This window comes from Cryptotermes secundus, unplaced genomic scaffold (assembly GCF_002891405.2).
Source record: "Cryptotermes secundus unplaced genomic scaffold, Csec_1.0 scaffold568, whole genome shotgun sequence".
Lineage (NCBI taxonomy): Eukaryota > Metazoa > Arthropoda > Insecta > Blattodea > Kalotermitidae > Cryptotermes > Cryptotermes secundus.
The window spans coordinates 3198399-3209105 of NW_019725423.1; the positions used below are offsets into that span (position 1 = coordinate 3198399).

At 43.1% G+C, this 10707-nt stretch overlaps 1 long non-coding RNA gene across 1 annotated transcript in view; it reads right to left on the minus strand.

The window, feature by feature from the left end:
* The window catches only part of LOC111863393, a 69044-nt gene that overhangs the window by 30073 nt on the left and 28264 nt on the right, over window positions 1–10707 (minus strand). The window contains exon 2 of the long non-coding RNA XR_002842596.1: window positions 2652–2672. This is a non-coding gene — a long non-coding RNA (uncharacterized LOC111863393). The remainder of the gene's footprint in view (window positions 1–2651; window positions 2673–10707) is intronic.

Genomic DNA, 10707 nt, shown 5'->3' on the forward strand with positions numbered 1-10707 from the left:
GGGGGGGGGCTCGGCTTTGCGCAACATGTCACAATATTGCTATAAACTGTGAAGCTGTCATACATTCTGAATGCCGTATAATAGAGTATATTTAAATTAGGTTAAGTACTTTTTTAGATTAACTGGGGTATGTTGGAGAAATAGGATTCCTGCTTTTTGGTTAAGAATGCAATTTCTTGAGTTAACAGCAGATTTTCTTCTTGAAATTTATCTTCTTCCAGTTTTTCCTGTAATTAGAATGAGAAGCAATATGCCAAAAGAACCGCGAATTTTCACGGACGCAGCACATAAAAATACAGGATATATTTTTCTAAATAAAAAGACTCACAAACACGAAGCCTATAAATAGTAGTATGCCTATAGGTCATTACGTATTACTCCTTCTCTATGACTCTGGAACAGTATAGCTTAGAAGCAAAACAAACTCCGTGGTCTCTAGTCCGCAAGCGAAATATACCGACCGAGCGACGGCCGCTTGTCGCCGAAGTTAGTGCTAAATTTTGCGGATAGAGGACGTCAAGTGGTCAGCGCAACGAATCTCCACGGCCGTTAATCTCGGTTTTCTAGACCTGAGCCGCTATTTCCTGGAAATAACTTCTCAATTATCCTCTTGAGGCTGAGTGGACCCCGTTCCAGACCCACTACTTCTCAGAAAATCTGGTAGCGCCGGAAATCGAACCCGGAGCATATGAGATAAAAATATAACTTCACCACTAACGATATTCCAAGATGCCATTACACTGGATATGTGATGAATAAATAAAACGAGGGCGGACGCTTTTAATTTTAGACTTATTTTCCGATTACTGCTCTCCAAAAAACATCTACTTCCTGAAGTCTTAATCTTCACCGTAACTCGGTGTTGTATTGTGCTAAAACTGGATTGCCGTAGTTGACATTTATCAGGAAGTGAGTCAGATGAATTGGTATAAAACTCTCCGCTGTTAACAGGCCATCGTCAGAACTCAGAAACAAGAGGATACGTCCCGCCCCTCTATCAACGTCCTGCAGTCTAGAAATACTATGGCAAGACGAGAAATTGTGGAGCACTGTTCGGGGCGCTTTTGTTTCGTCCTCTTTTTATCCTCATCCTACTGACCTCGGTATTCGATTGGCATGTGAGAAATACAGGATACTGGACGCTAGAGATCGTTGTGAGAGGAAGCCTTAAACTCTGATATCACACATAATACTATTGTTGCAAGAGGAACTAAATTTACGTGTTCCTCTCTGGTATCGGGTTGCAGAATATTGCCAGCTTTATTAAATGAGACGCTGTTACATAAAGGCTATAAACCGTTGCTATAGAACAGAGCAGGTCTGGCTGTAATTCAACAGCGCTGGTGCTCCCAACCTTTGCCACAAACAGTGGTAACACAACGCCCACAGAATTCTCTTACATTTTTCTGCGCAAAGAAACTACTATTTATTTATTTTTCTTCCCTGAACTGTAAGACTACTCTAGCAGTACATAATGTGGCAATCAATAATTCTGCGTGAAGCCGCCAGGGAGCAGTAATAGCTTGAGCTGCCATATTTCGCTTGCGGTGTCACTGAGCACAGTGTTAGAATGGCCCTGGGGTGTCGTAATATTCACAACTTTAAACAGTAATACGGTAGGAGGCAGCAAAATAAACTGCGAGTTGGATGCGCAGTGGAAACGTCGTGCTGCAGGGCGTTAAGGGTGTATGTGTAATGTTCACTACAGCGTTCACTAGCGGTTTCAGAGCCTACAGGTTCAACACCGCTAAAAACAGTACCAGCCTCTGGGCTCGACATTTAAGACAGTTCGAATCTCCTATCCCCACAACTCATATTTTGAACATTCATCTTTTTTATATCCTCCCATCTAGTTTGCGGGTTCATCAAGTGGGTATTTTCTCGTATGTTTCTCCATTAAAGTTTTGTTGGAATTCCTTCTCTGTCCATCCAAGCCATACGCTCAACCATTGTTAACTGTTCTAACAATATTTGGTGACATGTACAGATTATAGGATTTATTGTTATATAATATACTAAATTTCTGAAGAGTTTTGTTGACACAACGTGCATGGGGACAGAGATGCAAAAATCTGCTTAATTTCTTTCAAGTAAACCTCTGTACACTAATTTTATTTCTAAATAGAAGGCCTATTTTAAATTATGTTCCAAACAATAGAGTAATGTAGGCTATAAATAACAATCCATGAAGCTGGAGGTGACAAGAACTCCTGGACTGCCGTTTCTTAACTCGTTTTCTACTCTAGTGGCTTTCAGGAAATAAATTTCGTTGCTCCTACTAGGTCTTGGAGTATTGTTTTTATTGCTAGTGGGGTGGGACTAAGTCCTTTGTACTCCGGCCACTTCTGGCCTATTGTACCAGCCCCAGATGATAGGTGAGGGTGATTGTGGAGCAATTGGTGGAATGAAGATTGGCAGGGGAAACCGAAGTACTCGGAGAAAACCTGCCCCAACGCACTTTGTCCACCAAAAATCCCACTTGACCAGAGCCGGGATCGAACCCGGGCCGCCGCGGTGGGAAGCCAGCGACTAACCGCTTGAGCTATGGCTCGGCCTGACGTCTTGAAGTAAGTAAAGAAACTTGGAAGGAAAGATAAAACCTCTAAGTTTTTTGTAATTTAGCATATTAATCCAGAGACGGGTCTACTCACCGCTTGGCTGGTTGAACATTCCTGAAACAAAAAAAAAATATTTTTAAGAATTGTTTAAAATACAGTCACATCATCAAGATTAGTAATTAAAATGTCGAAGAATGAGCGAAAGAAGACAAAGGACAATACAGTAAAACAGCTAAACCGTATCGCAATTTGTACTGTTACTCATGCACTGTGTGAATATTTTGCAATGGTATAAGACCAACACTGTTTACATTATGAAGAATGTCGTCTTCTGGGATGTGGCGTCTTGTAGATCTTGTCTGAACCGACGTTTCGGAGGAACGTATAGCCTCCATTTTCAGGGTATAAAAATCCACCAGCGAGGAACCAGTGTGAGTGGACTAAGCACAGTCTGCAACCACCTGCCCACGCTGGTTCCTCGCTGGTGGAGCCACATCTGAGGAGACGGCATTCTTCATAGTCACCGCTGTGAAAACGTAAAATCTTACTGTTTACATTAGTTTAAGTTCATCGGCATTTCTTGAAATAATTACAGGCTTAGTAACATATTTCTCTCTTCCAATTCGGCATTCTGTAAATTGGAGCTCACTGTGACTTGTCTTCTTGTTTCAACAAGCCATCTTGTCAACTTGTTGAGGTGACTGAACGGCCTATCGATCTGCAAGGCTTCTCAAGGAGTGAGGTTGTGTCATGGATATTCTTCAGCTCCTCCCGGATACTCTGTGATGGTTGGAACATGGTTATGACCCCAAGGAAACAATTCAGGGAAAGCACTGATCAGATTCAGGCAGCAGTGTCGAACAAGACGAAAGTGAAAAACATATTCATGTCGGTCATAGCGGCCTCACGGCTTAAGACACCGAAGCCTTCGACTGTTCTAGCACCGCAGTTCCTACGTCGACCCCCGCTCTTGGTAGCGACGTGTGACCGTGCGCTTACACGTTGCCTTGTCCACCACAGAAGAGGTTTCTGGGTTGGCAGACCCACCATCCAGAGGGCAATACGATATACCTCCTAGATTTACTCTTTCCTCAATAATCTGATTAGGAACATGACGATTTTGTGCATTCTTAAGAAGTTGTTCAAGTGATAAGTGATTTTAAGAATTACTGGGACTTCAGCGTGCGAACCTTAGTGAATTCTACTTTTACGTAACACCCTAAACGCTTTTTATGGGCCTCAATGTAGTTTCTTCGTGATGAATACTGACAGAGCACTAATTTAAAATATATTAATGGCGTCTCCTATCCCTCTGCTCGTGCATTCTTATTCAAATCCACAATTACCAAACATAAACTCTACCTTCGACAGCATTTCCTAATAACCGACACTGCAAACATTGGTGATTCTTGTGAGCCACATTGCCTCAGCCAAATACATTTTATGTGTGTGTATGTGTGTGTGTGTGTGTGTGTATAGTAGCCACAGTGCTGTGAAGGGGGCAGGCAGACAACTGCTATTTTATAAACGAGATATGTTAATGATAGGCTACACTGTTCTTACTCTATATGCTATGTATTTGTACATATGGGCGAATGTCTATACATATATATATATATAAATCGCCTACAGAGGTGCTATATGACATGTCCTCTGGAATACCAACAACACTATGACACATGGAACCTATGTGGTGTCAGAAATAGAACTGTATTACCTTGAGGTCGGTGACTGCGAAGGCCAGACTACAGAAGTGACGATGATTCAACGGGTCAAACGTACGGTGCCTTTTGCAGATTGTCACACTAAAATTTTATGTCTATAATAGGATGTGGTTTAAGATTAATTGTGGGTCATTGGTTATAGTTAAGAATAGGAACAGAAGAAGGGAGCAATAAAAGACAATGGAAAGTACAATCTTCAGTCAATATTGCTGTCAGGACTCCACCCCGCCAAAAAAATAGTTACCTTGCGTGCATATTCGTTGAAATTATGGTTCAAAGTGTCCCCCAAGGACCATAACGTACAAGAAAATATCAATGGAAGGGTTACTTGTTGGAGCTGTAGTTAAAAGGTGGAAGTTGTCCATTTTTTTTAGTTGGATTTTCAACGGAAATTTCACTAGAATCATGTTGTAACAACAGAATGATGCATAACCTTATTACAGCCATATTCCCTTCTTCCTCATTATCAGCCTCGACTTATTTTCTCCAGCTCTCGGTAGACTGCTGTCAGAGGTATGCAACTAAAAGAGTTCTTAACACAGTCATAGAACTGCAGTATGTACGTGAAGTCCGGAATCTCGAGCCCAAGTTTCATGCCACCGGCACAGATATGGCTCAAGGACAAAAATGGTATTCCATTCCTTAACAAAATGAACAAATGAGAAACACCCTGTACCTATTCCTCAGTTAAGACGTCACTTTTAACTACGCACACCTCGTGTCCGGGGAATGTTCTCTGGGGTGCACACAGTCATGACAAGCTAAACCAATGGGAGTTGTTAAAGAAGTACGGGAAAGCCAAGCACGCCTTAATCAAGCCTCATGTAGTGGCCTGAGTATTGTGACGTTCTGACATTCGCTTTTCATTTGTTAAGAGTGCAAGTGGCGTGACGTCATGAATCACGTGATCAATAGCGTGCAGCACGTACGTGACATACCGTTGTAAGCATGGAGCATTCATCGGAACGGTATGGCATTCCGGAAGTCGCTGGAACGTTGTGTCGGCGGCAATGATGTTTTCGCTGTCACGAAGCTGAACGACCGTTGCTACATCTACACTTGGGCCTCTTCAGAAGCGATATCAAATGCGCAGGCGATGGCTCAGTCGATATAGCGACGGCTTAAGGGCTGGACACCAGGGGTTCTATTCCCGGCAGGGATAAGAGATTGTTCTCTACTCCACAGCGTCCACGCCAACTCTGGAGAACACAATGGGTTCCTCGGGTTCTTCCCCCGGAAGTACAGCGGCAGGTGCGTGATGCCGACCACTCACCTCCGTCTAGTGCCGAGGTCAAGAATGGTGGATATGTACCTCCACTTCCCACACGTCTTCACAGCGCGGTGCTTAGTTAATTAAGAAGAGGGATATCTTTACCTTTAACATACCGCCATTCAGTTATCTGACAAAACAAATTCTAAGTTGCGTGAACACTGTCGCTTTGTAGCAGTGTAATATAAACCTTACGAAGAATGTCATATATATATAGAGACGCCGTGTAGTCTGGTACATATTTATAGATATTTCACATGAACGTGCTGCCTCCATCTTCAGGGTAGAACAGTAAGCTGAGTATGAAAAAAGTGACATGACATGGGGTGAGGGGGCCATAGTCTGGACGTACTGAAAGGACTAACGCCGGAAGAATCTGAGACCAATTATATAACGGTTCAGAATGAACCAACGGGAAGTAGTGGGAAGCCAGCACGTTCCTATGAAACGTCGGTGACCATCACTCAGACAATAGGGCATCACGTGGCAGAAGGCAGTTATTCTTCACTGTCACGGTGAAAACCTCAAATCTCACAGGAAAACTTTCGTTTCTCTGACACGGATACTAAAATGGGATGAATCAGTACTACTTACTTGCTTTCAGAACAGTGAGAGCAGTAAATTCTAAATGGTTCTAACTATGGTGTATCAGACTCAGAATTATTGGGTTATGTCCAGTGATTGAGGTTAGATGTTTCTAAGGGATCTAACAGTAAGTGTCTTGCCGCCTCACCTGAGGACGGAAACATCCAGTTTCCGAAACGTTGTGTTTTCTATTTTCTAGGATACCGGACGATTGACAAAGTCCAAAAACTCGGTAATTCTGAGGATTAAGGTAATCTTCTCCTATAATACTTAAGTATACTGTCACGTGTCCGGGGTTCCCTGACAAGAAATTGTGGGTTCCGGATTAGACGAAGCTGTTTTATTGGATAAGTCGTTACAATTATAATCACAATCATTCGAAAATACTGTCTTGCAGACGATACGACCTGAGTAGTCCGTCGTCTCTCACTTTTCGTGTTCTGGTTCATGGCTGAGATCGTTTCTTTTGTTCTTAGCTCTGCTCCGGCCTTCTCCGATCTCATCTCCGCTCCGGTCTTCTCTGATCTGTTCAGTCGGACGGACTAAAAGACAACTTCTTGAAGAGTTTCGTTTCCATAACGGTTGTCTGCGCTGTCTCGGGAACATGTTTACATTTTTAGGTAACACTTAGATTTTATGTCTAGCTATTGGTTGTTGCGGGAACAACGCTTACTGAGCCCTTGCCGAGTAATGGACGTCCCTGTATGCGCTGTCTCGGAAACATGTTTTAACAAGCCGTTTTCAAGCAATTGACAGCGACTCAGATATTCTGGCTTTTAGGTGGCACTCCACAATATTAACTTTTTTGCTGGTTAGGGAAGTATTGGCGCTGGTGATGCGACACCTGACCGCAGGGTAACAGGCGAAAACATTGATCCATGTGCTCATTGAAGAGTCTCTTCCTGTCCTCTCTTAGCATCTTGCAGTCGAGCTTATGTTTCCCTCTTTGAAATTTGATACAGCCGAGTGGTGCATGCGAAAGTCGTGTTTAAGGTTCTAGAATACCTGACAGTTTATGGGTAAAGAAATTCATTACGATTTTCATAAAATCCCCCCACTGGACCCTATCTTAGAGCCATTTCAATTCATGCATCCTCACATCCTCTTCAAGGTATACTTTAATCTTCTTCGGCTTCAAAATTTGTACGTATTTATCTCTCCCATATGTGTTGCAAGATTCACCAATACAGTCGTTGTTGATTTGATTACCGTAGTAATTTTGGGTAAACTGTACGAACTGTGACATCCATTATGCAATCTGCTTTGTGGTCCTGTTTCTCCCTCCCACCTCTTAGTTGTAAATATTCTCAACACCCCGTTCCAATCTCTGGTCTTCCTCTTGGGTGGGAGACCAACTTCCACACCCATGTAAAATAGCAGCAAAACACCAGTCAAAACAGCACAGGAACATACAAATTTGCATCCATTTACACGATTCAAATGTTCGAACAATCCTTAGCTAGCGTGACCACTGTGATAAGTTATTTACTACCGCTCCTTGTTGATTGGCTCATTTAACGATTTTCTTCAACTGAATAGGTTCACTGCCGGTCACGGTAGCTGAACGGTCTACGGCATGTACTGTCTTCGTTCGCTTGGAAACCGCGATCGTGGGTTCGAATCCCACTCAGGGCATGGATGTTTGTGTGCGCTTTTCTGTGTTTGTGTACAGGTAGAGGCCTTGCGACGAGCTGATCGCCGGCCCAAGGAGTCCTACCGAATGTGTAAGAACTAGAAAACCGAAGTGAACGGAGAAGTTCATGGAGGTAGGCCTAGGCCCACTGGGGATGTAGTGCCAAGGGGAAAAAATTGGTTCACTAGCTAAATATTCTCTGTGAGCAAAAGACAAGAACCCTTGTATGGTAAAGCAGGTGTTCCATACAGTAAAAACGAGGCCCATATAGATATAGGGGCAGTGTGCCCATTTGGCTGAGCTCCCTTACCCAAGAGGGAGGGCCCAAATTTACTCCTATTTAATTTAAATAATATGATAAGCAAGCAACAATGTAGGATTTCTATTTAATTCAATTGTTAACTTATTATAGAGACCACTGGAAGGCCTAGACGAAGGCGGAAAGATAATATTAAAATGGATCTTAAAGAAAGAGGATGGGGTGGTACGGACAAGAATAATCTGGCTGACGATGGGGACCAGTAACGGGGTTCTTCTGAACAAGATAATGAACCTTCGAGTTCCATAAAATATTCGGAAGTGCTTCTCAACTTATGCTTCTCAAGAAGGACCCAGCTTCATGGAGTTCGTTAAACGAGACTGTTTACGAAAGACATCGAAAACAGCTGAAGGCGGCTGTTACGGTGCTAATGATGAACACCTTCCCGTATTGAGTGAACACACGGCACGTGGTGGTTATGCAGCTTTCTTATCAGACTGTACCGGATGCGTGAGACAGGACCAATAACGTAATATACAAGGACGCATCAAAATGGGCGCCTTGGGACCGGTGTATGGAGATGGATGGATGGATAGATGGGGTAGCGGAAGTACGTCATGGTGGCACAACACGGTAGATAGGGTGGATAAAGATGATGGAGTGGGGGTGAACGAGTACCTCGTAACAGAAATGAGAGAGAGAAGGCGCCCGCTCGAGAGAGAGGGGCTCATTAGTCGCCATATCCGACAATGACGCAACTCTCTGTTAGGAATCCAACTATATTTTCTCTCACATCAGGGGTTTGGACCTCTCACGGAGCTCTTTAAAATATGGGGTTACCGAAACTACAAAAAGAAATGTTTACATTTTCCTTATTAGTATTGTAAGATGGCTCGACTCTGTGGTATAGTGGCCACAGTTCCTGGCTACAGATCCAGAGGTCCGGGTTCAATTCCCGGCGCTACCAGATTTTTCTGAGAAATGGTGGGTCTGGAACGTGGTGCACTCAGCCATGTGATTATAATTGAAGAACTATTTCAAGGAAATAGGAGCTATTATCTAGAGAAACCAAATTAACGGCCTTGGGGATTCGTTGCGCTTGCCACGCGACACCCTCTATCCGCTAATATTGATGCTCACTTCGCCGACAAGCGGCGGTCGCTCGATCGGTATAGTTCCCTTGCGGACTAGAACTACGGAGATTCTATTTTGTTTGTTTGTTTCTAATATTGTAATATGGTATCACTTCACCATCTCCAGCATACAGACGAAGTCTATGCGAAATAAATACAACGTACAGTACATATGATGGTACGAAAAATATATGAACTAACGCCTGTTAAAAAGTGGGCGTAAAACATAGCGGGCATATTACATCAGTTGGGAAAGCGGTTAAGTTATGAGCTGGACGACCAAGGAATAAAGGTTCAATTCCTGATAGTGGCAGAAGATTTTCATTTCTTCACAACATCCATACCGACCTTTGGGTCCACCTAATTCAGTTGGTATCAGGGACTATTTTTTCTAGAGCGACAGTAGAGTAAACGTGACAATCCACTTTCACCTCGTGCCGAAGTCAAGAATGCATGGAGCTATGCTCCATTCCCTGGTATTTCTTGAGTGCCTGGTGCTTCATCAAGCACAAGGTAAACATTACTAACTTTTACCTATAGTTGTGAGCCTAAACGGCTGACAAAATATCCATGAACAGCAACATGCCGGATTATTATTTCATTGATCAGAAAACGTGGATGGCACGTTCTGGTAGTACCGTTTACAAAGTCACATGTATGTCTGTAGACACAATATCATTCTAGCTGCAATGAAAGTTCACATTAGAGGTTCCATTAGAGCAGTTACAGTTTCGGGAAGTCCATAGATCTATAGATATAGAGAACGGACTTCTTGGGAGTTTGCTTCCTGCATTAAATCACTTAAAATGTTATTTTTACCTTCCAAATCCTGACCAATTTTGAGGCGATTATCAACATATTCACCTAAGTCATATAGCATCATGGAACATCAAATTACTAAGTTCATCGAAGTTCTAAAGGTTACGTGGATCCAGTAAATGGAAAAATTGTCCCTATAGTTCATTAATTAAGCACCACGTTATAAAGACATGGATGAGTGGATTTCTAGTTCTATCATCCTTGACCCGGTCGCTTTATCCCAGGGGAAATAATCCTGGCGCCCATTAGATAGTAGGCTGGGTTGGTTCCCAGGGCCGGTCTAGACGCCTCACGTGAATCAAGTAACATCGAATAATGAATGATGGAACTCGAAAGGATTTGAGAGGAGATGGTTCAAGAATGTAAGCCCCAGAATCTGCATAGAGAGACCGAATGAAAGTATAGCAACTTCCAATCACATTATTCGATTTCGGTGTCGAGATAATCATGCCGATCGACCAGAATGTGGAGTAGGGGTGCCAGCAATTCACACCGATCTTTCGTTTTGTAAATTATGAAACATATTTGGAATATCAGCTTATAAGACTCATCTAATGGGCTGGATACCGTGTTGCTGCAACAGGCTGGCCTTCAGTAGTCCGTAAGCTGCAAAGAGAGCTCAGAGGGGAGCCTTGGCCTATATCAGAATTGAGCGGAGCCTGACCTGAACGTCAGACGCTGACTTCGAAAGAAACTGACCAGCGAGGGGTGATTTTAAGTACACAA